The sequence below is a fragment of the Notothenia coriiceps genome, unplaced genomic scaffold, assembly GCF_000735185.1.
Source record: "Notothenia coriiceps isolate Sejong01 unplaced genomic scaffold, NC01 NC01_scaffold00032503, whole genome shotgun sequence".
Lineage (NCBI taxonomy): Eukaryota > Metazoa > Chordata > Actinopteri > Perciformes > Nototheniidae > Notothenia > Notothenia coriiceps.
In genome coordinates this window covers 21,711-28,732 of record NW_011365204.1, presented here as the reverse complement: position 1 = coordinate 28,732, position 7,022 = coordinate 21,711, and the positions used below count along the sequence as shown (strand labels likewise).

Here is a 7,022-nt window from a genome sequence, read left to right as displayed (position 1 = left end):
AGGGAGGCGTGTGGGGCAGTGCGTTGGTGTTCGGATCAGGGGGTCACAGGTTCAAACCCCACTGCAGTCAGCATGTCGTTGTGTCCCTGGGCAAGACACTTCACCCCAAATTGCTCCTGTGGGGATTGCCCACAGTATCGAGTATGTAAGTCACTTTGGATAAAAGCATCTAACAAGTGAAATGTAATGTAACTACCTATTTATTTGTCTATTTCTGACAACATGTGGCAGGACATGGTTTTGAAAGAGCTTTATTTCTGTTTGCACAAAATGCCTTTTATCAATGGCTCAAAAATATTGGAAGTGCAGAGAGTAGTGTTCAATGCAGACTGCAAGACAGACCCAGAATGTATGACTGGAAGATACAAATGTGTCATGTCAGTGGTGCATGTAAAAAGTTATATTGACATGATTAGGAACATTTTGTGCATTTTCAGAACAGCACGCTGTGGATGAGCTTCTCCAGTTGTCAGCGAAGGGAGGTGACATCGATGGACAAGTGTTGGCTTACCTCGAGCTTGCACAGGTTTGTTCACAAAACTGTCTATTTACTTTTATCCCATTGATCTTAATATCATCAATAGTTTTTTTCTTACCTTTTTAAAGGCTTTTTCTTCTAAAGCTGTAAAATAACATCTTTAACAAGTATCTTCCTTCTGTTTTTGCAGTTCCACAATGCTAAGCAACTATCAGCTTGGTGTCTCCATCACATCTGCACAAATTACAATAGCATCTGCCGCAAGTTCCCCAAAGAAATGAAGGTCATGTCTCCAGGTAAAGTCACCTCCCCCTGATAATCTGCCTTTCACACATTCAGCTTTCCCCTCAGTTCATCTATTACACATTTTGAAACTTGTTGAAGCATTTGGTTGGAGTGGGAGAGATGTTTTTTTATTTGGTAAAACGAAAGGAAAACATAATAAAAATAGTAGTTGAAGAATCCCTCATGAGCTGTTTGCTCTCTAACATCAGGTACATTATAGACCACATCAAATCAAACATTTTATGAAGGTGTGAATTCATTTTACTATTAGGTTGTAATGTGATCCCAAGGAAGCAGAGCTTCTGCTCGAAAGTAAAACACTTTGATCTCATGGGTTTAATTCGTAAAAGAATCTTTAGTGACCTCACCTTATTCACTTGTCCTCACACCTTTATTGCTGTTGCGACTTTTTTATGTCATTATTATTCGAAATCCTAAATCCTTCATCTTTTTGATCACCTTTTCTGTCCCCCTCTCTGTAGATAACCAGAGGCACTTTGAGAAGCAGCGCTGGCCTCCTGTGTGGTTCCTGAAGGAGGAGGACCGCTATCTGCGCTCACAGAAAGAGCGCGAGCGTGAGGAGGAGATCTTACGCAAGCAGCACACCAAACGGGGCTGGTGTTTCTGGAAACATTCGTCCTCCTCTCCCCACGTCTCCTAAACGGTTTCTCCCATACTGTTCTTCATCCTGACCCGGATCATCCTACCCCTGAATAACTAACGCCCCCTGTAACACATATAGAGGATGTGGCTTTGAGTCCTCTAGCAGTGGCGAAATGACTCTCAGTGCTACTACGCCTGAATGTCAGCATGTTTGGGGGAATGTATGTGCCTCTTTATAAGTGTGGGTGACTTCATGAGTGCATTTTGGTAAGCTTGTGTGAAAAGGTAGGATTTAACTAAAGGGTGTGTCCATTGATGTGTGAGTGTATGTTTGCGGTTGGAATGATTGAGTAATGCTTCCGAGTTTATGCTTCCCAAACGCCCTGATCTATAAGGGCAGCAGCGTTGCATTGCAGCCCCTTGTCCCCTTCACGAGAGCTCCGCCCCCCCACCAGCACTCACAGTGTCCCAGCCTTTGAGTGATTGGACAGGGACCAAGGGCTCTTTATCTCTCTCAGTCTCCTTCCTTCACATTGACCTTAATGACTATACACATTAACCACTGCTGCTTCTCTCTGGAAGCTTACCTCTGCCTTCACTTCTACGCAGACTGTTAGCTTGCACATGCAGACTGGTGCAAAAGATCCTGCGCTCTAAAACCAGCACTGGAATCCCAGGAACTGACACATAACAATGTAATTATTATAATTTTAATATTATTTGATCTTTTTATCTGCACCTTCTTGGACACTTATCAGGGAAAATGACACACACTACTCCCAGGAAGTGAACCTTGATTACCATTGCAACGATGGGACTGTGCATCTGGAGTCTAAGTTTGGTAACCCTAAACCTGTTGGCAATTCGGGATGCTCCAGTCAGAAGGCTTGATCATAGCTATTAGCCTCCAGTCTAGTATTGAAGTGGTCCTTGGTGTCCATCATCCACCCCTGCAACTCCCACCGCCTCCTCCTGCTCACCACATGCGCATAAATGAGAAACACAAGCTCTCCTTGGTTGGATTCACCAATCTGCACTTCAGAGACATTCAAAGTGACCACTCTATAGCAATGATGGGGGTAAGGAGGGCTCGCCTTACTCGATGCCTCTGCCATTGAGGAATGATGGATGCAGTATTAAACAAATGTGCGTGTTACGTCCATTGCACCTCAGCCAGCCTGCCTTTACACCCCTACACCACTAGGGGCAGCACTGCTCAGGGCCCCGGCCCTAACCTTCGCACTAACAGGAGTTTTTGTGCCTGCGCTTGCGTTTAAGTTATTAAGTTTAGTATAACTTAAATCCTTGCAGAGTGTTGAGAGAAGGCTAAAGCCCAGTGTTAATATTGCATTTTAAAAACGGAGTTAATGTGACTTCATTTTTACGTAATTCTGAAAACCAAAGCTGTGATTGTTTTGATCGTTTTCTTTCTCACTTCCCTCTTTTCTGATTCCCTGCTTCCTATAGGGATGGAGGAGAAAAGAGAAAGTGGCTTGTGGGGGATGGAGGCCGTATGGTATTTTAATCCCTTCTCGTAGTGTTTTCAGCTTGTGGTGTCAGGAGAAATGTATAACTGCTGGACATAACATATAACTGGCCTTCCATTTATTTTTGCTGGAATTGAAAATGGTGCTTAAGACACAATAAGACAGTGTGCACATGAACAAACACACAAACATCGGATTTTATGTTCACAGTTTAGCGTGTATCTAGTTATTTAGTGTTGACCTGCGATTAACGGGCAAAATATTAATGATGGTATTCAACTGTCATTGTTTGACCTTACATTTTCTTCTCCAAATGCTAGTCTCTAAGAGGTCCTAATAGGTTGTTCATTTTAGAATGTGTAGATTTCTCATTTTACATACAGTGGTAACAATTTTAAAGGGTTTTAAATCCTACTGAATTCAAAAACATTGGTGTGTTCGGTTATGCTTCATTGTTAAACAGGAAAATGATATTACCTGAGATTGAATTTGAAATTGTGAGGTTCCTCTCAAAGGATTTGATATATTTCTGCAGATGAAAGCAAATATGATTTTCTCGTTAAGGGTGCTAATTTCTTTGGGATTCGTCACTGAATGTGAAAATGAGACTTTGCGGCGGCAAGTTTTTCCATTAGCATGTTGTTCTATTTGTGGGTTTGCACCCCTCAGCTTTAGCCAGGCAACGGTAGGAGATAGAGAGATGGTGTTAGACATGTGGTGCATTCTGACGATCACCATGGGAGGTATGTTAAAGTCATTGTCGGCTACAGAAATAGAAGTCAGACTGGATCCCACGAGACCCAAGTGAGATTGAGCTGATTCCTTTCAGAAAAGAGTGAAAGTGGTGGAAAAATTGAACAAGTCTCAGCCAGCATTACATCCAACCTACATAATTTGGATTTACTACTGTTTCAAATTCATCCCATTGCAGTGCTTTGGGAATTAAGAAATAAAATAAAATAAAGGCTTGGAAAGTTTCTGATTGACTTCCATGGGCACCTTTTAGTTTCTAATAGAAGGGGTGGCTATTAGCTTTGGCTTATTGATGGTTGGTATGACCCATTAAGACTCTTCTTGTGGTCCGTGTGCCTTATAGTTGGACAAAACAAAAAATTAGATTGGGATTTTAGCGAGATCTTAGTTTAAACACGCAGACAGGTGCTGCAGTGTTTGACATGATGGATACAGTATACAATGTTCATGATAGTTTAAGAGCTGTAAAACGGATGACCGTGTTGCTATATACACTCTTAGCCATTATAGTTCCTGAGGGGATTTTTGAGCCAACTGGAGCCATGCCTGTGGACAATATTCAGGCCTGCTGCTGGTTTATATGCAGACAAATGGCCTTAAATGAAACTCTTTGTAGAGTGTAGTACAGTAGGTTCGACTAATCATATAGCCTTGAATAAGCATGTTTTCCAGATTGGTAATAAGGTGGATGAACAATGACACCATGGTTGGACATTTCCACTATTGATTGAGAGGTAGTGATAAAATTGGACTTACAGGTTGATTCCTATACTGTAATTTCAAAACCACTGACTTTGAGAAAACAGCTTTTTAATGAGCACTGGCTGGCCTGTGTGCTGGAAAAGTGCTACTACTTTAACATTGTGGTTGATTTGCATGGTGGCCTAACTTTGTCATTATAATGACACTTGGTGTTGGAATGCACTTTCTTCTTTTTTTGTATATGACTATACCTTTCTGTGCTTAGCATGAATTGTTCCTTATGTAAGATTGTTTTTGAAACCTGATGATTGTAGCATGATATTTCCACTTAAGTCTTTCAGAATTTCCCACAATTTGCTCAGTGATGAGCTGAAAAACACGACAATGTCCAGCTTCTTTACTTAGTTGGTAACAAACCCCACAGTAGCTGTGGCTTTATGCACAACTCAGTGTTAAGAAATAAACTCAGCACAGCTCAAGGTAGCATCACTAATTATAAAACATGCTGGGACATTTGCTTGAAAAAAAGGCAATGCAGAGGATCTGTTGCTGCTGTGCAGCTGTCCCCATTATGCTGTTACTGTATTTACTGCAATCAGTTAAGCCTGTTCTTCTGATTTGTAAGATACTGGGTACAGGGCCAAACCTGAAAACCATCATAGCAACATTTACATTTAAATCATGCTCCGTTATGCAAATATTTTTAAGAATTTCCCAAATGGCTAAAGGCCAAGTGTAATGTCTGGGTTTAGCCTGTATGTATACAGTCTATGGTAATGACAGATGAATGGGGTAAAACATGATGTATGTTTCTGCTGTTAGACAGATGCATGAGTATATACAGCAGCGTTTCTTAACCTTTGGGCCAGGACCCTATTTCAGGTCACTTGGTATGCATTTGGTGTAGTGGGATATTTCTTAAACTAAAATGATAAATAAATATTATACAATGAAAATGTTGGGATAAAGAGACGGGGTCATGGGCCAGAAAAGGTTAAGAAACCCTGATATACAGAGAGGGAGAAACGGAGATTCTACATTTGAACTTTTAAACCTTGTTGGCTTTATTCAGCCCTCAGTTTATGCTCCACACTGACCCCTACAGACCAAAGCCACACTGAGAGTGGGAGATAAGGTTTTGGTATTCATCCTGATTGTCTTGTTCTATCCTATCACATCCTTTTTACTGTCACATTCGCTTTTCTTCCTTCTCCGCAGGCCTGGCTTTCCTTTTTAAATGTCAGGCCTAGTCATTGAGAGAACACCTTGTTTTTAGTCTTTGGTGTGTCCTTTCCTGTGCCTTCAGTGAAATCTCACTCTTTTGGCTCTGTACAGGCTGGCGGCGCTGCACCTGCAGCCTCTTGGGCTCAAAATAAAGTTGATCAAGCCAAGAAATACCCACCTAAGTACAGAAATAAAAGTAGGCAGCTTTCTTTAATGTACATTATCTTAGCACTGGCTATTTGGGTCTTAGTGAAAACTTCCAATTATGAGACAGAAATGGAGCTTTATAGCATGGTATTTCATCTATGCTAAAGCTGCGCAATTTAAATCATGAAATGACCAAGAAACCCAGCAAACCAGCAGTTTTAAAATAATGTTTTGCACTCTTTCAGGTGCCTGCACTTTCTATCATGTAGCTTAATACATCATTTTTGATAAGTACGTTAAGTCTTTATATTTACCAGTTTTCTTCATCCAAGTAAAATATATTATTTATTTTCCAATTTTGTGTGATATATTTCTCTCTAAGCCAAATGTAATAGTTTACCTTAATGCTTCCACTATTTAGCAGCAATGTATTAAGTTGCAATCCGGCATAAAATCAGATGGGGATCAGATTTGGACTACTGGTTGGATAAAAGGCAGATATTAGCTGTGACAACTATATATATTATGCTTTAATTATGATAGTTGTTATCCAAAGTACAGTACACTGTTGTCATTTTGAGTCACAGCTGGATTTAACCATTCACTTTATAACTGCCACCACACTGTATTGATATACTAAGCTAGTGTATGCTGTATAGGATTGTAAGCAAAGAAAGGAGAGAGAGAGTGTTTGTATAGACACACGACGTGTGATTAATCCCAGGTCTATATACTGTCATTCTTAAGTGGAACGTGTAAACTGTATGTATTGTTACAAACTTTAGTTTCCATTGACTCATACATTGAGTTGTATTAACATTTACTGCTTATATAATTGTGTGTATTACTACAACAACAGGCAAAAGAAAGAACACACCACACTCACAAAACTATTAAGGGCTTTCAAGAAAACATACAACAATCAGAATGTTTTGCTGCTGTTGCAAAAATGTTTTGGAACTTCAAATTTGTAATATTTTTCAACCACTGTGATTTGTACAAAATTAAAAATAAGTTAGAAAAAAGTTGTTTTCCTTTTATGCCATTTCAGTATTTTGATGTTTGACATGGATTTTATTAAACTGTTAATCTTTTGAACTTGTCTGATATTTGTTTTTATTGTGTTTTCTGTATAATGTATGTCTTTCTGATATAAAAGTCTGTTCTTTTCTGGACTTAATGATACTCAATTTCAAGATGCAATTCAATTGCATAATTTAACTTTTATTTAGGGTAAGACCCACAAAACAATATAAAACATTAACAACCAACATAACATCAACGATCAACTCTCATATCCTACATGAGTGTGTTAAAATCCTAAAACAATATAAAAACACCAA

The 7,022-nt window shown here is 39.6% G+C and overlaps 1 long non-coding RNA gene across 1 annotated transcript; it reads left to right on the top strand.

Moving 5' to 3' along the window:
* The first annotated feature begins 423 nt into the window (after window positions 1–423).
* LOC104960887 (uncharacterized) lies at window positions 424–6,773 on the top strand. Its single transcript, XR_800034.1, has 3 exons — window positions 424–526; window positions 669–774; window positions 1,246–6,773. It is a non-coding gene; the product is annotated as an uncharacterized lncRNA (long non-coding RNA).
* The last annotated feature ends 249 nt before the right edge of the window (window positions 6,774–7,022 follow it).